This window comes from Schistocerca americana, chromosome 2, assembly GCF_021461395.2.
Source record: "Schistocerca americana isolate TAMUIC-IGC-003095 chromosome 2, iqSchAmer2.1, whole genome shotgun sequence".
Taxonomy (NCBI): Eukaryota; Metazoa; Arthropoda; class Insecta; order Orthoptera; family Acrididae; genus Schistocerca; species Schistocerca americana.
This window is the reverse complement of record NC_060120.1, coordinates 164,175,412-164,200,473: the sequence shown is the minus strand read 5'-3', so window position 1 is coordinate 164,200,473 and position 25,062 is coordinate 164,175,412.

Below are 25,062 nucleotides of genomic sequence, written 5' to 3'. Positions count from 1 at the left end.
TTGTAAAATCGACAAGTATGCAGGATTTATTGGAGCTGCTGTGGAATCTGTTGCATGTGAGTCAATGAAGGGTGCTGCAAACGAAGCTGTTGAAGTAGATGATGGTATGACTCACATACCAGTACCTTTTGATGGCACTTGGCAGAAGCGTGGCTACAGTTCTAAGAATTATATTGCTAGAGTGACCAGTGTGGATACTGGAAAGATAATAGATATCCAGATTTTAACCAAACATCGTTATAAGTGTAAATCAGGGAATGAAGAAGGGCATATCTGTCACAGAAGCTATGGAGGAACAAATGGTGGTATGGAGGCCTCTGCAGCTGTTGAAACTTTTAGTCGATCTGTGAACGAAAGGGGAGTGTGTTACACTAAGTTATTAGGTGATAGAGACTCAAAAGCACATATCAGTGCAGTAGCCGCTCAGCCTTATGATGAGAAGATTATCATAGCACTGGAATGTTTTGGTCATGTCCAGAAGAGGATGGGAACCAGGTTGAGGATGTTGGAACAAAGTTTGCGAGAAAAGAAACTTTCTGTTGTTAAAACCATAAGAGGCAGATTGACAGACAAAAAGATTGATAAACTACAGCAGTATTATTAGCGGGCCATTAGAAATAATACTGAGGATTTGTTGAAAATGATGCAGTCATCTTCTTCCACAGACTGTGAACTGATGAAGAGTCAGTACACCACCTGTGCCCTCCTGGACCTGATTTGTAGCGCAATTTCTATATGCCCAGTACTCAAACAGTTCATACAACCATAAAAATTCCATCCCAGCAGCAGTCATGGATATCATAAGACTTATTTACAGAGACCTGGCAAAATCGAAATAACTGAAGAGTTGTCTGCAGGGTCAGACTCAAAATCCCAATGAGTCGTTCAATAATCTTACATGGACTCGCTTACCAAAAAATGTTTTTGTTGAAATGAAGACACTAAAGTGCTGTTATTGCTTTTAATGATGGCAACATTGGTAGGGTGAAAGTTCTACAGCATACAGGAATTAATCCTGGAGCAAACTGCATCAGCGAACTTGAAGGGATGGACAGGGTTCGCATTGATAAAGCAAAGTACGCAGCGCAGTTGGCCACTAAGGAGTCGAGAAAGAAGAAAAGAAGAAAAAACTTGGAAAGAGATCAAGAGGATGACATATAGTATTGTACAGGGTGCTTCTGAGTGACTAAAAATAAAAAAAAAAATTAAGCGTATTTTACGTGAGTTAGAGTCCTTTGAAACTTTAGAAACCGTTCCTGAAAATTTATATTTTATGTTGCATTTTTCTCCAAATCTCAGAATCTACTTGGAGTAGAGTATTCAAGTTTTCCGGGAGTAATAACATACATATCCCGAGTCTACTGAACTGAAAGAAGAAGATAATGTTATGTATAATTAAAATTATTTGGGATAATGTACAAAAAATGGTACACGAAATTTGACCGTGTAGTTAAAAAATTGTATTTTCTAAAGCAGTGGCTGATATGCAATTATTGCAGTTCAGTAGACTCAGAACATAGAGTTTAATGTCCTGCGAAGGTTCATGTCAATGGCTACAGTGATTCCTGAAATACAGGGAAGCCAAGTCACTAAATTTAACATTGTCGGGATAGGGCGTTCAACTCACCTTAAAGCTGCCAACTGCACCTCTATTTGAAGTATTTGCTGGTCCTGAAAAGACATGTTACCATTCTTTATCGCTTCAATTATCTTATGTATTACAACAGGGTTCCACGTCTGTTGCTCTGTTTTCTGGATTATTTCCTTGGCATCTCGAAATACTTGCAAACCCTTGCAGATGAGCAAATAACGAATATTAGTTTTACATATAAAACTATTTCTGATGTTCCAATTTCAATCGTAATACTATGCAAAAAAAAAAAAGAAATTAGCTAATTATGTTTGAGACAAACAGAATGAAAATGAATTGTCGGGAATAGTAGCATCTTTCGGGAAAAGTGGCCAATTTTTCCGGTCGAATACCATGTCTGCAGCAGTGTACACGTGAAACAATACCACCGCAGGAAACGAGAGTGACTTATATTTATTAACCAAAATGTATTGCGTGGACCGTGACTTACAAAAAACCTATACCTCTACATAAAAGTGAAGCAACTAAATTAATATGAGTGACTTACCTTACATCAAACGATTGAAAGACCTAAATGTTTCACAGAAAGATAACGGAGAAAGCTTCCTTTGTCAACGTCACTGACAACACTAATGGTGTAGATTACAGCTAGTCTGGCTACTTATTGCTAGGAAGCAGCACTGCTGATGACATCAAATATGCATTATCCACTTTTCCCAACCTGGCCACTTCTCCCTTCTTTCCCCTATTATTTCGTATGGTGATAAATGTGAACTTTCGTGAACTCTGAATTTAGAATTTTATGTGACGACGACATATGTTTACAGGGTAACCCAGTAGCTATGATTATTTACATAATGGCTCAATGTCTTCCTTATCCCCCTATGAACTCATTGCATTCTCACATTGACCTGTGGTGACAATGAACTCGTCCTTGAGTTACGAATACGCAGTAAAAGCTGCTTCATCAGTTCCTGCAAAAAACTGGTCCATTGATCTGTAAATAACAACCAACAAAAATTAATTTCAGCACTTAATTGTTCATTATTCTCTTAGCTACAATGTCAGAGTGCTGATTACACGCGGCTATCACTCCCATGTAGCTCTAAAAATGGTTTATTATTGTTATCACAAAGCGATTCCATGCTGACATGTGTGGAAAGTGACTTAATATGTCAATTACAGCTATTTCATCTAGCTTACTGATGTCTGGCAATCTCTGCAATTCGATATCCTTTTTAGGTGTATTCCATTAGCGTGTCTCTGCCACACATCTTGCCAAGGTCCTCCAACCCCTATGGCCTGATAAAACGTGATCATGTGATCCTTAGACGTCCTGGAACTATAATTAAAAGTCTTAAGTTTCATTTTCTTGTACAACACATTGTGCACAATGAACTGCAGCTGCGTTTTAAATCATTTAGTGTTCTCCTCAGATGCTTGCACTTTCTGCCACTCTGCAACAGTGTGTTCCACTCTTCCTAGCACACAGACCTTCCTTCTCAGGCCCTATGCATTTCTATGGTCTTTGCTAGGACGGTGGATTACCTCAGACCTGGGTTCCCTAAGCTTCTTTCAACTCCAGTAGCCACTTCAATACTGTGCGGTACGTTAGTATATCAAATTTTGTGTTATATAGATAACATGGAAGCATGTTCCGCCATTGATGGGGCTTAAGATTTTCTTTACCACAACGGAATGATTCCTTTTGCTTTACTCACGGAAATGAGGCACATGCTGTCAGAATCTCCACTCTGTTTACTTCTTGCGTTAATACACAGCCAAAACAAGGCACGATGATACAAATTCCTTCTCATAAATTAAAATGATCAGCACTGGTCTTGACGTTCACAGGAATTTTACACCTTTCTTCAAAAAGTGAGTGGGAGGCTGCGCTATTTCTGCAAAGTTTGTGATAAACTTTTTATAATAATTCGCTAAACCCAGGAATGACTGTAGCTCCTTCTTCATACGTGGTGTTGGAAAATCCTGTACAGTCAACGCTAATGTGGGATCTATCCAAACTGCGTTATGAATAATCACATAGCCCAATTGCAGTACTTACTGTAGCACTAAGTGACACTTCTCCATACTTAGCTGTAAGGCAATGCATGTAACCTCTTAAACACCTTCTTCATTGTAGCACGTGATCTTGCATATCGTTTGCAAGAAAATTATGTCATCCAAAGATCCCATACACTGTTTCTGTTGTGATTCACACAAAGCTCTATCTAATGAACACTGAAATGTGGATTACACACTCTTCAAAACAAATTTAATACGATGATACAAGTAGTGTTCTAAAGGAATTGTAAACGTTGTTGTCAAGCAGTCCTCCAGCGCTATTTCTGACTGATGATAGCCCTTCCAGAGATCCATTTCGGAAAGTATGTGCGTTGTCCAAAATTGCACAAAGTGTCCATTATATTTAGAAAATTATGTCATCCAAAGATTCCATACACTGTTTCTGTTGTGATTCTCACAAAGCTCTATCTAATGAACACTGAAATGTGGATTACACACTCTTCAAAACAAATTTAATACGATGATTCAAGTAGTGTTCTAAAGGAATTGTAAATGTTGTTGCCAAGCAGTCCTCCAGCGCTATTTCTGACTCATGATAGCCCTTCCAGAGATCCATTTCGGAAAGTATGTGCGTTGTCCAAAATTGCACAAAGTGTCCATTATATTTAGTATCAGGCAAACATCTATAATCGTACGACTATTAAGATACTGTATCTGTAGATACTGCAAAATCAGTAAGCTCTGGTACAGTCACCTTTGGTGCTTTGTGTGAATAGTATGTTCCTCAATAATGACATCTTGTTAATGTTGGTAAATGAACTCCATCATAGTACAAGGGTCGCTGGCAAAGATCTACAAAAACTAAACAGATCCTGAAATATCATATGTACTCCTTCATTCCTTTTCCATTCTGTATTAATTTTTACTTTCTCCAATAATTTGGTTGAACTGGCAGTTTGGTTAAGCTTAGCATCCAAAGTTAGCCTATCAAGAACAACCTCCGCTAACATCTCTAAATTGCCGACCAAAACCATGTCGAAAAGTCCATGTCTTCGGTGCCTAAGTTGTCTGCTCCGAAGGAAACTACTGGCTCACCATATGCATATGAAACCCTTGAATACAAAACACTATGCTTTGTCCAATTCACCATTCTGCTCCAGTAGCTGAGACACACATAACATATTTACCAGCAAACTATTTACTATGCTCACCCTTAATAGTTTGCCTGTACCTTGCAGTACGTTATCGGTTGTATAAATCCTTAACGGGTTTGCACACTGTATAACAGATTCACCTTGTGCCATGTATGAATGTTGAGGGGGTCTGGCATTGACAGCATTTTGCCTCCAGACGAAGTGATGTATCATCGAGTTCTACGGTGCTCTGTCCAAGGTGCCGTAAGAGGAAAAACTGCCATATATCATTGGAAAATTCAATACTGTGGATCTCAGTAAACGCATGTCACTACAGTCCACTCCACATAAATTATATCGTGGTGGATTTAACTGCCTCATTCCTATGAGGTCCAAACTTGCCTGTGACTGGTGCGACCTGTGCCCAATAGGAAAGTACGTTTTCTTTGCAACCACTAGGCCAGTTAAATAAAATACCTCCTCTGCACACGTTTCTTTTGCTGTAAAACTTACTAGGAGCGCCCTTCTCCGGCCCTGGAGTTCCCACTGCGTTTCATTTCAGGTTAATATTTCCACTCCATGCGTTTCCATTATGCCTCCTATTCTACCACAATTTGTACACTGCAGATGGCTGCAATCTTGTCTTTTGTGGACTGATCGAGCACGTCGGCAATATTTGACATCAGCAGAATGGTGGTTATTAGGGATTTATGAATTGATAATGTTGAATTGGTTAGCTTTCTTTACACTGTATCTATCTCTTTTAACGCCGTTTCCATCCTGTGGCTCTCAATAATTATGTTTCAGACATTCTGTCCGTATTTTAGTAGATACAATCGTGTCGTACCTGCCACAAGAATGTGTTTAATGCTCTCTGACATGCTTTCTGCAGAACTACCTTATTAGTGCGATTCTTTTAACTCATATTTACTTAGAATTTCCTCCCCCCCCCCCCCCCCCCCCCCCCGATTTCACTTAAATCACTACCTGAGTCCACTTTAAACCATCCCTCTATCCAATCTTTCTAGTCAATCACTAATATAGAACGAGTCAAAAACTGTTTTCACGCACTATGCTTTGACGACGATGGTCAATGCTGACCCACGACGTCGCTTATCATCATAGGCTGTCTTCTGACGCCAATGTAAGGAGGTGGCGGTGCCAACCCTGGTTAACTGTCAGCATGCCGTTTCTCAAGTCAGGATACACGGCTCAATGTTGCGTAACGCCAGCAACTCTACGGCCGTGGAATCAGTAGGGCTCAGATGGAAAATAAATCTTCCATTTTTCAAGATGCTGGTACAGTGGCTGAAGGCGGCAACGCTGACCCCAAGCAGCAGTCCACCTCAGCAAAGCACAAAGTGACCTTTCTGGCTGCAACGGTGCTTGGTCGCTGGGTCCGGGTGAAGAAACACCGTCAGGGACCTCACGGATGTAAATTTGTGTCAGGCGTTTCATTGCCTGCAGAGCACGTGTGTGGTGGACTGTCACTGCTAGTCACGTTGCTAGGGGTGCCTGGATGCAATCTTTAAACCAAAGACACCTTGGAGACTGCCCTAACGACTCGAAGATCTCACGCTCGACGAACCCCCCCCCCCCCCCCCCCCCCTCCCCACCGAAACACGGCCATCGCCACAGCTGATGTGGATGAATCTGGTAGGCTAATGTGGGACCACAGGCTTGTGTGGAGTATGCCTCGGCGTCAGTACTAACCCTAATACAAGATACCGCTAGGTGTGGGCAGCGAGTGTTTACAATAATTTGTCCACCTCTGTTGTGACTAGGTTTCACCTAGGGTTGCCTATAGGACTGAGGCAACACATCCCCAGACCCCTGCGTGAGGTAACCCAGCTCACAACTGTGAGATGCTGAGCCTTGCATCAGGCCGCCACAGCAGTATTCTGGCCTCTGCAGCAGCGTTTCAAAGGCAGCTAGCCTACCCGGCTCGGTAACGTGTTGCTGAGAAAACCACCAGAGGGATCCTATTCATCCAAACGCTTTTTTTAGGTAGGAAGTTAGTGATTTGCTGTGTAGTAGTTTTGAGCAGATGGATAGTGTTCCCTCCTTTGCCACAGCTATGAACAGTGTAACATTTACCGTAACGAAATCTGTGCAATACCGCTTTCCTGTGGACGATTAATAGTTTTTGGTTCCGCCTGAAACAGCGACTCGTCCGTTACAACAGAAAGTGAAGAGAAGTTGGTTGCGAAGACAGGTTTTCAGTTTTTTGCAGATAAATGTATGTTTGCAAGAATTTTAATCGTTCACGTCGTACTTTTAATTTACGTGGGTCGGTATGGAGGATACCATTCTAAATTTTAAGAAATTGGTGAGGTCTCAGAGCCTAGTATTGATTCAAAACCGTAGTGGTTACCAGACACGAAGGACCTGAAAGCAAGGACCTAGAAAAAACTACATACCTCTGAGTGACTTAGGCACAGGTGTAATTTACCCTGGATTTGAATGGTGGTTGCCTTAGAGAAGATAGTGTTATTGGTTGTACAGGAAAGAAGAACCGCCTACGAGTACTTACGGGATTCCTTGTAATTCCCTCGACGTTAAGACTTACAGTCGTCGTAGTTAGCTGTTTTGAGTAGAACCTTCAACATCGCAGCGCGTCAGCAATCGTTAGTTAATATATTAAAAAAACTAGAAACCCGCCTCGATTGCGTAAAAAGCACCTACTGTTAACATAGGTTTCGGCGTAGATAACTACACCTTCTTCAGAACAATAAAACCCACAAGTGCCTAAGAAGACCTTTGTCAATGATTAAAAGAACACAAACGGAGAAAAAAACCTGTCCTGAGAACCATCGCCCAATCACTACGGTTCTCTAAGGCTGAAAACACTCGCCTCATATCGACCAGATCAGCACACGGGAAGATGATCGACGTAGGCCTTAGTGAAACAGTGTATTTGAAACTCACATCTGTACCGAAGAGCAACACAGCTGCTCGCCTCGCGGGTCCCAGCTCCCGAAGAGCATTCCACGAATTCACAGAAAGGCTCAGGTAAACCATCGATGTTTAAACTCCTCTATTTTGGGAAAGGTTTTTAAAATCGGTCACTGAAGATCCGCCATCTGACTAATACACCAGCACGGTAGTGCTGGCGGCTCCACAACAAATTGGAAAACGTGTAGGATTGAGAACCACATGAGATCAGGAAGGCCTGAATGAAAACAAACGTGATCAGATGTGGTCATGGTGACATGGACGACGACATGTGCGACTGCGGTGCTGTGCAAGGCATAGATGACCTACTGGCCTATCCACACTGTCCGTACTGATGGAAAATCGACGATTTGTGGCTTGACGACGAAGAAGCACCTGGACGTGCCCCTACACCGGGCCGAAAGGCTATGATTGGGCAGAGACAGTATCATATCATATCGAGATAGCGATTTATCGTTCCGCGGTATTTCTGCAGTCATTGGTTGCACTACCACGACTGTCATTCTAAGATGGAATCGCTTGTTTCAGGAGGTCCATAGTCAATGCCATGCACGTTTGCAAAGTGCCATGTGTCTAATGCCCGAAAGGACAGTCACTTTTTCACTCATCTATGCTGAATCCTGCAACTGTGTCACTTACCGCAAGTCAGGACCTAGGCTTTATCGCAGCAGGAAATGTATCCACACCATGTCAGCACATGCGCAGCGGCAGACAGAGAGAGGCGTACCGAGCGACAAAGGTGCGACCAGCCGCGACATCAGACGCAGAAATGGCACTATGTCTTCCCTTCAGGAGAGCCTCGGTTCTGTGTAGAAAACCACGACGAACATGTCCATCTGTAGTGCTTGGAGAAGAACGAACGCTGCCGGATTGCAGTCCATCTTCATCTCAGAGTAACATTTTCAATCTGCATGCTCAATTATTTGCTGGGTATTTCGCATATTTGTTTGCCTCCACCGTTTTTATCTTCTACAGCTCCCTCCAGTACCATGGAAGTCGTTCCCTGATGTCTTAACTGATGTTCTACCATCCTATCGCTTCGTTTTGTTAGTGTTTCCATTTATTTCTTTCCTCGCCCCTTCTCTGGAAAACCTCCTCTTTCCTTACTTTCTGAGTCCACCTAATTTTCAACATTCGCTGCAATTCCACATCTCAAATGCTGCGATTATCTTCTTTTCTGGCTTTCCCATAGTCCATATTTCTATGGCATACAATGTTGTACACCGACAGTACATTCTCAGAAAATTCAACCTCAAATTAAGGCCTGTGTTTGACACCAGAAGACTTCTGTTTGATGGGGATGCCCTTCTTGCCATTGCTAATCTGCTTTTTATGTCCTCCTTGTTCCGACCGTCAAGGATTATTTTGCTGCCTAGGTAGCAGACTTCCTTAACTTAATATACATCGTGACCATCAATCCTGTTGTTAAGTTTCTCGATGCTCTCATTCCTGCTCTCAACACTGAGTCTTTCTTCGACTTATTTTCAATTCACATACTGTATTCGTTACACTGTACATTCCATTCAGCAGATTCCGTAATTCTTCCACATTTAGACTGAGGGTAGCGATTTCATCAGCGAATCTAATCATTCATGTCCTTCTACCTTGCATTTTAATTCCACTCTGGGACCTTTCTTTAATTTCCGATTACTTCAATGTAAAAATTGATGAGTAGGGGTGAAAGTGTACGTCCCTGTCATACACCATTATTAAGGCGAGTACATAGTTCTTCGTCTCCGACTCTCTGTTATTGTACATATTGACTATTACCCGTCTTTCCTTGTACCTAGCCCCTTCTTCTCTGGGAATTCCGAACGTATTGCATGATTTTACATTGTCTAACGCTCTTTACAGGTTGCTCCCATGAACGTGCGCAATGTCAGAACTGCCTCTCTGGTGTCTTTATCTTTCCTACAGCAAAACGCATCGTCATCCATAGGATCCTCAGTTATTTTCTCCGTTCTTCTGTACATCATTCTGGTTAGCACCTTGGATGCACGGGCTGTTAAGTTGATTCTGGGATAATTGTCGCACTCGTCGGCCTTTCCAGTCTTCGGCATTGTGTGGATGATGTTTTTGCGAAAGTCAGATGGTATATCGTCAGACTCATACATTCTACACAGCAACGCAAATAGTCGTTGTGTTGCCATTTCTCCCAATGAATTTAGAAATTCTGACGCAATGTTATCCGTTGCTTCTATCTTATTCGATATAAGTCTTCAAAAGCTCTTTTAAATACTGATTCTAATACTGGATCCCCTATCTCTTCTATATCGTCTGTTGTTTCTTCTCCTATCACATCATCAGGCATTTTGTACCTCTCATAGAGGCATTTAGCGTACTCCTTCTACTTATCTGCTCTCTCCTCTTCATATAACAGTGAAATTTTCATTGCACCCTTGTTTTTAATTTCACTGAATGTTCTATTAATTTTTATGTACGCTAAGTCAGTCCTTCGGACATTAACTACATTTTCAATTTCTTTACATTATTCCTGCAGGCGAAATGTCTGCAGCTTTCCAGCAGTTCTTGTTTACTTCTTTTCTAAGTGACTTGCATTTATGTATTTCTGAATTTCCCTGAAAATTTTTGTACTTCCTTCGTTCCTTCAGTGTATATCTTGTGGTACCCATCGTTTCTTCGAGGTTACCTTCTTTGTACCCATGTCTTTCCCTGTAACTTCTGTTATTGTTCTATTTAGAGAAGTCTATTGCTCTTCAACTAAACTGCCTACTAAGCCTGTATCTACAGCCTTAGAGAAATTCAGGCGTGCCTCCTCATTCCTTAGTTATTCCGTATCCCACTACTTTGCGCACTGATTTTTCATGGCTAACCTCTTAAACTTAAGCCCACTCTTCATCACTACTAAATTGTGATATGAGTCTGTATCTGCTCCTGGGTACGTCTGTCAATCCAATATCTGATTCCAGAATCTCTGCCTATCCATGAAGTAATCTAACTGAAATCTTCCCGTATCTCCCTGTCTTCCCAAGTGCACCCACAACACATGTTATTCTTGAGTAACTAGCTGAAATTTATTGCAGCGCTCAGTGTTTCTGCAGTTTCATTGCTAGTCCCAAGTCTATATTCTCCCTTAACCTTTTCTTCCGCTCTCCTCCTACAACCCCATTCCAATACCACATGACACTTTCATCTCCCTTTACGTAGTGAATTACTTGTTCACTATCCTCATATACTTCCTCTATCTCTTCATCTTCGGCTTGCGACGTTGGAATATATACATGAATTGTTGTTGTCGATGTTGGTTTGTTGTCGATTTTGATAAGAACAACCACATCACTGAACTGTTCTAAGAACTCGCAGTCTGCTCTCTCTTCCGGTACATAACGAATCCTATTCCCTTTACACCATTTTTTACTGCTTTTCATTTTACCCTACACTCATCTGACCAGAAAGCCTTATCTTCTTTCCATTTCACTTCACTGACCTTAGCCTTTCACTTTACAGATTTTCTAGCTTCCCTACAACGTTATCCAGCGAGGTGGCGCAGTGGTCAGCAGACTGGACTCGTATTCGGGAGGATGACAGATCAAACTCGCGTCCAACCTTCCTGATTTATGTTTTCCGTAATTTCCCTAAATCGTTTCAGGAAAATGACGGATGGTTCCCCGGAAAGGGCACCGCCGATTTCCTTCCACATCCTACCCTAATCCGAACTTGTGCTCCGCCTCTAATGACCTAGTTGTCGACGGGACGTTAAACACTAACCTCCCCCCTCCCCCTCCTCCTACCACGTTCAAATTTCGGCCATTCCATGCCCGACTTGTAGAACATTACCCTTTCGTTGGTTTTTTAAATATTTTTCTCAAGGTCACCCCTGCCTTTACAGTGCCCTCACGGATATCCAAATGTGGGACTATTCTGGATTGTTTTGATAATGGAGAGATCGTCATGACATTTCTTCAATACTACAGACCACACGTCTTGTGGGTATACATTACGTGTCTTTCATGCAATAGTTTTCCGTTGCCTTTCGCATCCTCATGCTGCTGATCGTTGCTGATTCTTCCGGAAGGGAGCTTGTTTCGATCACTAATCGAAGGTGTTACTCCTAGACCACGGCTATCGTTGTCTCGTTGCTGATCAGAATCCACTTAACTAGGTATACACTTCCGTTGTTCTTTAATGTGTGCTACCACAGAACCCTGCGACAAACACCACTTTCTAATTTACCCTACTTTTAGTTTGTTCATGTCAAGTGTCTTTATGTCGTGTAGTTTTCCATAGTCTGTTGACTGACTAACAGTACGAGCCACTGAATACGATTCAATTCTGCGAAAATTGCGTATCAATAGCACTTCCCAAGTTCGCAATATTTTCGGTGCTAGTTCTGCGATTTCACTGGACGGTATGCAAATGATTATGAGTTTTTGTGTCGGACCTCCTTTTGCCCGGCGTTGTGTAGCAACCCGACGTGCGTGGGATGAACTCAACAAGTCGTTGGAAGACACATGTAGAAATACTGAGTGAAGCTGCCTCGATACCCGCCCTTAGCTGCGAAAGTGTTGCCGGTGCAGGATTTTGTGCACAAACTTACCTCTCGATTATGTCCCATGAATGTTCAATGGGATTCATTTTGGGTGATCTGTATGGAAAAATCATTCTCTCATCCTGTCTATAATGTTTTTCAAACCAAAAGCTAACAGTTGTTGGCTCGGTGACATGGCACATTGTCATCCATAAAAATGAAGTCATTAAACGGGTGAAAATGGTCTCCATATACCCGAACATATCCATTACCACTGAATGATCGTTTCAGTTGGACCAGAGCGTCCAATCCGTTCCATGCAAACAGATGCTCACACCATTACGGAACCACAAACAGGTTTCACAGTGCCTGGTTTCTTGGGGTCAGTGCCACACTCGACCCCACTATCAGGTCGTACCAATTCAAATGCGGACACATCTGACCAGACCACGGTTTTCCAGGCGCCTAGGCTTCAACCGATTCCAGGAGAGGCGCGGTAGGCGCTGTCGTGCTGTTAGCAAAGCCACTCGCGTCGGTCGTCTGCTGCCATAGCCGATGAAAGACGAGGGTTCAAGATTAACGCACACGCCTGAAACGACATTGGGTTGTATTAAAACCGAAAATAGGTGCACAAAATGACGAACAGATGGCGTTTCATATGACACAGGAGCAATAATTAGCATAACAATTGATGTTTGGCATAGATGTTCTTTATAACAAATATAAAATACGCTCGACTTGTTGGCCGTCATTCATCAACAATAGCTGTAGTCGAGGGTAATGTTGTGCACAACACTGTCCAGCATATCAGTAGGTAGGGCGAGAAATAGTCGTCGGATGTTGTCTTTCAGCGTCTCTAATGAGGCCGGACGATCGCGGTAAATTTGCAACTTCGGGTAACACCATAACGAATAATGACACGAATTGAGCGCTTGGAACCTAGGAGACCCAGTACGACGTATTTTTGGTTTTTTTGGAGGTTTAAATACAGCTTCACCGGTGGCTCATGTCCTTACTGTCTTGGTGGGTAGTAAAACTGTTCCATTCGACAATGATGTCATTCCTAAGACATCAGTGGAGTGCACAATGAAGATGTGGCTGTGGAATTTGAAATCCCATACCATCCTCAGATGGTGGAAGTTCAGGTCGTAGTCAAGTATTAACTTACTGTGAAGTACATTACGGATCAACAGTGGTAGCTGTCGATGGTCGATACCCATCTAGTGATCAAGTCAACACCAACACTTCATTAGTGGCTGTAACAGTGCTATCGTTGGCCTTAGTAAGAATCGGATTCCTCAAGGATGGTAAGAGGAACAGGTTGTCGGTGCCAGTGCTGGGGAGGCGTTGTGCCACTGTTTTGTAAGCCAGCGACCATGTCGCGTAGGGGACTCTACTTTGGCATAGAGATGACTTGCCTTCTCTCGCATGGACGTCTTGAGAGTGGCCATGTCCGTTTCCTCGTGGAGGGTAACTACCCTCGCGAAGGGAGGGGCATGCAGAATCCATCGAAGCACTTTATTCTGCAGGCGTTGGAGGGCCTGCATCCGGGAGGCACTAATCGTAGCCCACACAGTGTGGCCGTAGATGAGGGAAGAGTGGACAACCATCCGGAACAGCCGGAGCTTAGTGTCAAGGTTCAGTTCCCTGCTGAAGATCATTGGGTAAAACGCTTGAGTCCTTCTGTGGTTACATTTTCTGCATGGCGACAGCAGTTTTTTATCCATCTGGACACCTAGGTATTTGATATCAGGGGACCATTGTACCTGCACGCCTGCAATAGTGATGTTGTGGCGGAGGATTGGGCGCCGTTTAGTGAAATACACTGCCGCGGTTTTGGCGGCATTGAGGACAAACGTGTTGGAACGACACCAGAACACTGTCACGTTCACCTGCTTCTGGACGTCAGCAATGAGCTGGTCTGTGGTTGTGGTCGGTGGTATAGAGTGCCGTATCATCGGCGTATTGCGTCAGATGGCAGTGTGGGAGGAATGGCATATCGTCAACTTTATGGGAACAACACAGAGACCCAGACACCTGGGGTGGGGGGAGTACCCATCGACATCGTCATCGACATGTGACGTAAGTTTGAGCGTTGACGTTGCTGAGTATCCAAGAAAGTCCTATCGTGGAGGAAATTATCCGCGATCTTCACTTAGATGTTAGGGATGGTCGTCTGTATCAGCAAATTTGTACACAAGATTGTCCTGATAGATCTTGTCATACGCGTTTTGCAGGTCCAGGAGAACCCCTGGTGATGACATGGTGAAGTTAAAGCCTTTGCTGACATGTTCTGTGAACCTAAGGACTTGGAGTTCAGCTGACAGGGGGGAAGCGAATACAGACTATTCTGGACAGATTATCTCAGCTGCTGCCAGAGGCTGGGAAATGCGGTGGAGGATCAAAGATTCTAGAACGTTGGCTATGGTATTCAGAAGGCTAATGGGCCAGTTGTTGGGAGGGACTGTAGGGCTTGCGTATGGCCACCATTTTGACCTGCTTCCACTGTAGGGGAAAAGGACAGTTGTGAGACAGCAGTTCAGGATGCTCGTAAATAAGACCAGAGGCTTGCTTGGGAGGCAGCAGGGGTGTGCGTTTAAGATATCATCCAAACCGGAAGCTGACTGCCCACATTTCCTCCGGAGAATCCATTGCACTTCCACTGGCGACATTAGGTGAGGGGCAGTCAGAGTTAGTCTTTGTCAGAAGACCGCAATGGCCCCTAGAATATTGTGTTCATCTTGGAGTTCATCAGGTGTGGGATCCTAGATGAGCAATTGGTTTTGGGCCTCAAACGCATTGTCCAGAGTTTCTACCACATGGGGAGCATCATAAGTTATGCCATCCTCTGTGTGGTTGGGATGGTTGGTCTTCACTGTGGAGTGACGCAGGGCTTGGACGAAAGCCCTTTTGGATTTATGCTGGAGGAGGAAGGTGGACATCTTGTCCTCCCAATTGTTCCGTTTTCCAATCAGTGAGCCGGTAGCATAATTCATGCTGGAGTCACTTCAAGCAATGCTTATTCCAAGGATCATGAAACTGCTTCCACTATCTGAATTTTGAGTTCGTGCAAGAAGGGAAGCAAGTCATTGAGTGAGGTTAAGGCCCTTGGGACAATGACAGTATAGGCCTTCTTCACCTTCCGGATTTTTGTGGTTAGGTAATCAACACCTGTAACCAGACTGGCAGGCGTTGTCAACTGGAGATGTTGCCGAGTGATGTTACTAATGATCCTGGAAAATTGGTCCCAGTCCGTGATGGTCAAGATAGCACGGAAGTGTAAACACAGTAAACACAGAGCGACGGCGGTAACGTGCAGGACCACGGGGTCGTGGTCAGAGGCCAGTTCGTGGGGTGGTCCCGACGAAAACTGCACCGCAATGTTCTTGAAAATGGCCACATCCAGAACGTCCGGCTGACAGTCACAGCGGACTGGTATGTAGGTGGGAGTGTGAGGGCCATAGACTGACAGCGCCAGAGGATATTCTAGGTCAAGGTGGAATCTGTCCTTGGGATTAGCAGCGCGCGAGCGACAAGCCGAATACTTGGTGTTTGGATCTGACCCAACAATGAGTTTGTCAAAAGATGTCAAGGTACGGAGACCAGCTTCAAAAAGCGGTAGGTTAGGGCTCAAACAGGCCGCATCAAAAGTGATAGCACCAAGGCGGGTAGAAACAGTGACTGCCGTTGCCTCTATATGTTCGAGTGGTTGGAGAACCTCGTGATTATGGACGAGTGACTTACGCAGAAACACTGCCGTGCCCCCACCTCGGCGATAGATTCCATCTGTGTGATAGCAAACCATGTTGTGGAGACAAAAATCGTCGGTGGGTTTCAGGTGGCTTTCTGAGACAAGTAAAATGTCCAAATGGTGGTCGTAGAGAAAAGCATTCAGTTCAGTCCCAGCACGACGTACGTGGCGGCAAGGCATACACCGAAAGATGTGCACAAGAGATCTTCGCACGTGTACCAATATGGGGTCGAACGCAAACCTGAACAAAAATCGTACCTTCCAGCAGGTGTTTATCAACGAGTCTAGAGACGATCGGACTCTCTTCCCCACGTCAGCTGATTTTATTCACGATTCTCATGCGGCGTCGCTGAAGTGTTGTTGTCCAGTGCCATCTGTTGGCCAGTTTTTGAACTCGTTTTTGGTTTCAATAACACCACGTGTCATTTCAGGGATATGTGTCAGTTTTTACCTCTTTACGTACATTATTCCATGTATCAGTGCGTTTTCAAATGTTAAGAAACTCTTGGATTACCCTATGCATCAACTCTGACGGACTCTGATCGACAATATAACTGGTCCTTGGACTGAAAAAGCAAACACAAATCTGTGTTCATCTATAGTTGTTATAGTTTTAGTGTGAGGTTGATGAACGACTGCAAATTGTGAAAAGTTTTTATGCCTCATTCTCTGTAGGAATAAAGTTCCTTACAGCTTTTCTTTCAGCAGTAAAATGTTAACAATTGTGAAGGTATAAGTATTGTCTACGAATTGGCTTAATTCTGAAACTGGAACAACATTTTTTGTTAGTTTAGATGCAACAGGAGATCTGTTAGCACATATTTTTACATTGCATATAGGTGTATTCTCAAATATTTAAATTGATCTCACGAACAAAGAAATGTCTTGAGTACCATAGCACATACGTGATAGATAGACACAACAGTTCGGTAGATTACTGCACAACCCTTATATGTTACACTTCTCTACCAGCTTATAACTATCATCACCGAATTAACAAACCAAAAGAGAAAAGAAAGAAAAACATTTGTTTCGTATATTTTTTGCGTAATTTTGTATTGGGTACCTATGCATGTAATACGATACGTATCAAGATACAGTCCCATTTCCTTCAGCTTTTCAGCTCAACTATGCCAGGCCGGATATTGCAGGGAGTGTGAAAGCGCGCCCAGTGAGTGACTTTAAGTGCCAAGAGTGCCTTTTCGTCACTTGATTTGCATTTTCATTACATTAGCCGCTTCCATTTGCGTAATGCAGTTTGACATGTGGATGCTCTTTAACGATGGGGCAGCAAATTACATTCGCTGATTTACCATTCTAGGAATAACCATAGCCATACCAATGAGGCGAGCGTACGGAGTGGTGAATACGTCTTTTAATAATATTAACTCTGATTTTCTGCATTTGTCTGGTTCTTTTTGTTTTGTTTTTCATTTTCGGCACTGTTGCACATATAAGGATAATTTCATAACAGGCGATCCTCTTATAGTTGCATTGAGAAACTAATATTTTCAGTAAAGGCATTTTAAGATATTCATAACAGCACTTTTTTATCATCTGTTTCTTCCTCCAGTGAATCATATTTACTTATGTCTAAAATATGTGCAAATTTTCATGAAATCATTAAATCTAATTTTTACCACGTTTTTTTTTAAATTTTAGGGTCCCATCATTCTTTTGTTTACTTAATCGAATGTAACTGAAAATATGTTTGACGATTTATCCATTGTCATTGTAAGACCAAACGGATTAACACCCGATTTGCTCATCACAAATCTCTCATATTGCCTTCCTGTATAGAATCTTGACTTTTTCGGCTGTTCCTTACGCGTAGACTTCTCCAAATCTTTCAATTGATCATTTATTCTTTCTTTATTCTTTCTGCATTCTGCAGTATAATGACCAGCCGTTTTCATTACCCATCGCCCGATTTCATTACTGATTGATTTATTCCATTCTATGTATTTTTAATACATGAATAGGTTCATCACCCATCCTTTACAGTTTCCTTTGTTTTACCCCAGAGACTTGTGTAATTTCACGTTATTAGGCGACATTAATTTTTTCAGTACTTTTGAGGTATTATTTTGGTGAGGAATTTGATTTTATATTGGTCAGGAATTTAGTTTTATCAAAACACGTTTGCGGTTATACTACCTCTACAAAATTACCGAGGAGGTTTACTTGTCACTTGTCGCTGAATGTAAAAAGATGGCGTTTTCATTTGTAGACGGTAATAAATTTGATTCCTACTTCACTAAATTTAATCATAGTTTGACATAGACGCTGTTCTGGAAATCGCTCGTCCCATAGTCATAGAAGAAGTGGTGACGGAAGTGAAGATGAGAGTCCTGCTTGGGTAACTCAGTCCAGAGGACTCCAAGGTCTGAATCCCCGTCCGACACACAGTTTTAACGAGCCAGGGAGTTTCAGATGGTCGACACTCCATATCTCTCATACTTGTTGTTGTGACAGTGAAATCCTCATATGAATCTCTTAAATGATACTGATGACAGTTAAGTATCGCTGCTTCCATTAACTTCATGCTATTGTGTGATCAAAATTATACTTCTGTACCTTGTGGACCAATTTAAAAAAAAAAAAAAAAAAAAAAATACATGGCCACGAGGGGGGGGGGGAGGCAGTTTCGTCGTCATGGTTCTGGTCGACCACCTCTCGCCAAACAAGGGAGGATCGCCGTTTGTGCTCCAAGTATATATTAACTTCTTCATATGTGTGACTACCATCCGAGAACAAGCTATGGGCTTCCTGGAACATCCCTCAACATTGGTCAGAAAGTACCAGCAGCCGGAGTACGGAATGACTTTCCCGCGCGTAGACTGTAGTTAACATGATAACACACACGGCTGCCTTCAGCGCGGTGCCGTGACCAGGAAGTTGGAATGTTTGCAGCGATGAATCGAATTTCTGTTGAATAGTATCATTTATAGCGATGAATTGGGGTTCTGCAAAATCCCTGATGACCCTCTGAACAACTGTGCGTCACGGACATCCTGCGTCTTCATGTACTTCCTGTCATTCCACAGTACCGTGCTGTCAATTTTCAACTGTACTCTGCTCGTCCACACGTGTCATACGTCTTCAGGAAGTGTATAAGTACTGATGAGGTACCTCCCGTGGCCAGATCATGTGTGGGACGAGCACAGACGTCCCAGTGGCGGCGCCCAGGACACCAAGGACCAGTCAGAATTGCTGTGGTCCAGCTTTCCTCAGGAGGGGTATAACGATTGTATGATACCCTTCTCAAACGAATCATTGCCTGCGTCCAAGGGTCCAGAAGTGGTGCAACGTTACAATGCCATATTCTGTGTAAATTGCAATTGATTTTGTAATCACTGAGACTAAATTTCATTTTCTTCTGCTCCCTCTGGGCGCTTCAGTTTGTTTTTCACGCAGTAAAGTACAGATTCCGGTCATATGTACATTCTATAAACGTCGTAAAGTGTTTCAGTATTCAAGAAGAACAGGAACGCGTCGTGATTTTAAAAACAGAAAATCAGAAATAAGTAAAAGAATTAGTCCGAACTCTAACTCAAACGTTTCAAACGCAGAAAGTTATCGTCAGCGCACTGGCGTTTGAAAAGATAGATGTGCCCGAGAGTGATTCTAAAGATGTAACACACTGATGTACATTAATTTGCCCTTATCTGACAAGTATCGAACTATTAGCGTATAAAAGGGAATGTACAATGTGCGTGCCACTAAAACTCAGAAACGAATCCCGCTATGATCAAGGATGTTATATTATGTGGCTTGTGTATTGTGTATTAAACCGGACACCTAGAAACGACGGAGAGGCTTCGTCCCGCCGTAGCTCTCAGTGGTTCAGAAGGCCACAACAGGCCAAAGCAGTCCCCCCACCCCCCACCCAACCCCATCACACCGAACCCACAGTTATTGTGCGGTTCGGCCCCCAGTGAACCCCCACCCCTGGAACGTCCTATACCAGACGAGTGTAACCCCAAATGTTTGCGTGGTAGAGCAATTATGGTTTACGCGTACATGAAGACAGTGTTTGCGCAGCGTTCACCGACATAGTGTAACTGAATCCGAATAATGAGAATCAGCCCGCATTCGCCGAGGAAGATGGAAAACCGTCTTAAATACCATCCACAGTCTAGCTGGCACACTGGACCTCACCACAGATCCGCCAGGTGGATTCGTTCCGGGGAACGTCACACCTTCCCGCTCGGGAAGCAGCCTGTTAGACCGCGCGGCTATCCAGGCGGGCTTACATTATGTGGTAGCCCTCTATCCCCCATCCACGAACAAGGTTCCAGTTTCTACATGAAGGGCGTTCTTTTGAACATATAAGGATCGGGAAGTTTATTCCTCTAGAAATTTCTAGAACATTCTAGAGTATTCGAGAGCATTCTGGAATTTTGCACAGTGATCTGGGACCTTCTGGAGTGTTCGGGAATAGTCTGGAACATGCAGAAAGAGTCCAGAATGTTCTGGAACATCCTGGTACATCCCAGATCATTCTGGAGCATTCCAGACCACTCTCGAATGTTGTGGGATGTTCTGGAACATTGCGCACCACTCGCAGCCTTTTTGGTACGATCTGGCATTCGCCACTGGTGGGGCTGATCATTGGTAGGGCTATATGAAGCAAGACCAGTCGTGGGTTCGAACGTCAGTTTTTATCAGCGACGAACGAAGGAACCGAAAAAGTTGCGCAGAGTGTGAATAAAAACAAACAATGAAGTGTGAGTAGTCAAAGTAATACAGAGACTGAATATACGAGGGCTGTCCAGAAAGTAAGTTACGATCGGTCGCGAAACGGATACCACTGGGAAAATCCGGTAAAGCTTCGCACAGATGTGTTGGTCAGTGTCTCTAGTATGCCGGTCAATCGTGTCGCGACGCTCTTTTCTGTTTTGAGTGAACAGTGAGCACGTAAAGACGCGTAGGGAATAGCGTCTCCCGCCAAGCATGAGGGTCTGGTTACACATTTCGCCTGTGTCAGGCAGCCCACATAACACAGCTGTCGAGCAGTTCCTTCTTCAAGCCAATTCTCGGCCGCACACTGCAGGGGCAATGAAGACGCTCCTGCAGCGTTTCCGATCAGGAGTGTTTGATCACCCACAATACAGTCCGTAATTGGCTCCCCCTGAGTCTCATTTCTGCTCACAATAACCGCTGGCCATGAAGACAAACTTTTTCGACAGACAACGTCCTGCAGACCTGGCCGAAAGTACAGGCGGCTGCTTTCTATGGCGAGGATATTGGAAAGTTGATACAACACTACGACAAAACTCGAAGTTGGAGCGGCGACTATGTAAAGAAGTCGGTGGAAGGTGTACCTAACTGATGCAAATAAAATGTTTCTGGTTTTCACTGTGGTTTCCGTTTCGCGACCGATCGTAACTTACTTTCTGGACAGCCCTCGTAAGTGGAAAACCAAATGTGAAAAGTGGGTAAAATGTACTTCGTGTATTTTGTATTGAAAAGTTGATTTGATTTATATTTTAGGCAATACCTAAACGTAAAAAAGGAGATCTTGCAGTTATGAAGCAAAATGTCGAAAACAAAAAGGCCACGTATGAAGCACGCGAAGCATGTTTAAGTTCCCAACGAATGATAATGAGCACCATGAGAAGCAGAGATAACTAAGAATAACGAAATGAAGGGCTTTAAGAATCAAGAATTGTATCACAATCATATAACAAAAAACTGCTAAATAAAGCCAGCCATGAAAATACCACCCTACTAGAAGCCTGGGCGAGAACAAGTAAACAGTACAACCTAACAAATGAAGCATTCTACTTCGACCCGACAAAACAATATAACAAACACGGAGTGATCGGAGAAATGGATAACATCTGCCAGTTTTGCAACTGGAAAAAATTCAATAGAGAAACAAAAAGATTCTTCTGCATGAAAGGAAAAACTCTGTTACCACCACTAGAAGCATCTCCGCAGGAATGTTTACATTACATGTCCGTGGAAATTCCAGAATCAAAACACTTTCTTTAAAATATAAAAGCGTATAACGCCTACTTCAAAATGACTTCTTTCGGTGTCACGTCGAACACACTAACATAGATTAAATCGATGATGTTTTTTTTCCATCGGAGGACAAGTCTATCACAACATGGGATCATTACTACCACTACCCAACGAAGACCACAAATTTCTACAAGAATATTTCATCGGAAATTGATCAAAGAGGCACAAATAACGTTGGATTTAGACGATAAGAAGTCCAAGATGTACAGAAGAGATTACACAAATACAATCAACTGATATCGAAGCCGACCTTATGACTGGAAAGTGGAAAGGACACACTATTTATCCCCAGAATACCATTGATCTCTACCCACTGCCACGCCAGTTTAAGAGACTGCGATTTCGAATCAAACTAACCTACAGTTTTACAATTAACAAAACGCAAGGACAAACTTTAAAGTATTGCGGCGTATACCTCAAAGACTCCAGCTTCTCTCACGGTCACCTATACGTAGCTTGTTCTACAGTAATAAATTCGAAAAATTTGTACATATGTACCCCAAATAACAAAATGGAAAAGTTGCTTACAAACAAGTATTGTATACAGTTAGAATATGTTTACAGTACAAAATTCTGTATGTCTTATACTTTAACAAGTATTGTAAATAGTTAGAATATGTTTTCAATAAAACGTTTTTTCCTCTTATACTTTACCCTTTAGTCCAACTACTACACAGTCTCATATCAACTCCCTGAGCGAAGCCTGGTACCCCAGCAAGTGTCCATACATAAGAAATTGTGAGGACTTTAGAAAACCAGAGTAGATGTCTGGTTAGGAATAACTTCATTTAAAAGTCAACATCGTCTACGGTGTGAAGGTTTCTGGAGATACAATCATCGGCTCGAGTATTACCTGTATTTGCAAAACGTCTGATGGAAAATGGCGTGCAGAGTAACGCGAAGGCTAACGTCCGAGGCCATTGCAGTCCACGAATTCCTCTGTATGCTAAAAGTATCTTATGGTAGCACAAAGACCATTTATTTTGCCGTCTGACACGCCAGTACTGGCAAAACTTTACATACACACTATCATGCGGAGATCGTGGCTGACTGTCGCAGCGCTTTGTGACAGATAGTTTGTCCCTGGGCAGCTGGAGACCAGCTCTTCTAGTCACACTGCAGCTTGCACTTATGATCTGTGTGAATCATACGTTGCTGCTCTCCCCATGAAAAGTATAGATTTATTTACTGCAGCGGCGCTCTTCTTAGCGTGTTAGCGCATCGGTTCATACGAATGTTCTTGTCAATTATCACATGTTGTTTGTTTGTTCTATAGGACATATACCGAATTATACTTATTCGTAGGTGATGGGAGTTGCTACTGGCATTATAAAATGGAGAGACAGATTGTAAACACGTATTTTACGTTTGCGGCATATTTTTCATTTTGGATGAAGGCACAGGCAACAGCTCGAAAGATTTCTGTCACGTATGAGGATAACGCTACAAAGGAAAAGAAAATGATAAAACAGGAGTATCAAGGAGAGTCGTATTAATGTGATTGATTTTCCATATTCATGAAGATCTACTGGCTGTTATAGACACCGTTTATGAGATCAAATATGGTACAAGTTTGAGTATCTGACAACAAACTGCTGTGATAACCTGTGACTAACGCACAGAAGACAGTGTGGGTACTGCATGCTCTAAATCGAAACAAAACAAAAAATCACCGGCTCGCATTCCCGTACTTTCACTAGAATAGAAAACGCTGGCGTATCAACAACATAAAGCATTTTATACGATATCGTTTCCTGGGACGAGACATTGTACATTCATGTTATGGTTAGAGTTGAGAAACACTTGAGAACTAAGACGTAGCATGTCCTACACGTAGCTCAGCATGCAGCATCAAAAGATAATTTAATGCATTTTGTGGTCTAGCACGTGCTGCTCACCCTTGATGTAATCAACATTCTGACAATCGGTACGTACTGAGACGCTTGTGATCAAAGTCTGAAAAAAGAAAAATTGACTGTTTATCCAATGTGGATGCGGGACAGCTGCGGGTAAAATATTTGTAAAACAATAAACTGGTAGACAAGATCGCAGGAATTCTTTTTATTCCATGATTACCGGTTTCGGCGAAACTAAAGTCGCCGTCATCGGATCTAGGGAGGACAGAAAAAACTATAAAAGTGGGCTTGGATTCCACTTATATGACATGTATACATACAGAATTAGTTATATACCTTAGGACACATACAGGTCACAACATCAAGGCAAACAATGGTGATATTAATAATTGCATATAACATGTAGGCCTTACAAAATTGTCTTAAGTAGCACATAGGCGTCCAAGAGAGATGACATTATAAATGTTAAGTGTCTCCTCACATACAAGCGCAAGCTAGGTACTAAACTCCGGCTCAGCCACGGGGAGTGGTCACGCGGTTTGAGGCGTCATCCACGGACTGCGCGGCCCTCCCGTCGGAGGTTCGAGTCCTCCCTCGGGCATGAGTGTGTGTGTTTTGTTATTAGCATAAGTTAGTTTACGTAGTGTGTAAGTCTAGGGACCGATGACCTCAGCAGTTTGGTCCCTTAGGAATTCACACACATTTGAACAACTTAACTCCGGCTCTGTTCTTACACTACAGGCGGCGTCGCGAAATGGTGCTAGCAGAAGAGGCGCCAATGAAGTCACAGCTCGCGTCATAACAGGCTCTGTGTGTGTGGTAACAATACGTCATTTGGGCTTGGCAACTATTAATATCACCATTGTTGGCCTTGATGTTGTAACCTGTATGTCTCCTAAGGTATGTAACTAAATCTATATGTATACATGTTATATAAGTGGAATCCAAGTCCACTTTTAGAGTTTTTTCTGTCCTCCCCAGATTTGATGATGGCGGCTTTAGTTTCGACGAAGCCGGTAATCGTGGAATAAAAAGAATTCCTGCTATCTTGGCTACCAGTTTATTGTTTTCAAATCATCTAGATCGCTCCCACATGAGCACAATGTGCTTCCTACAAGGTAAAATATATGCCAAGGAAACTCGCGAAACAACCGTATATTTTGAGAAGTTATTTAGACATCCATTTTCTTCATCACTATACCACTATCTTCCGGTCCATTGTGCATTTC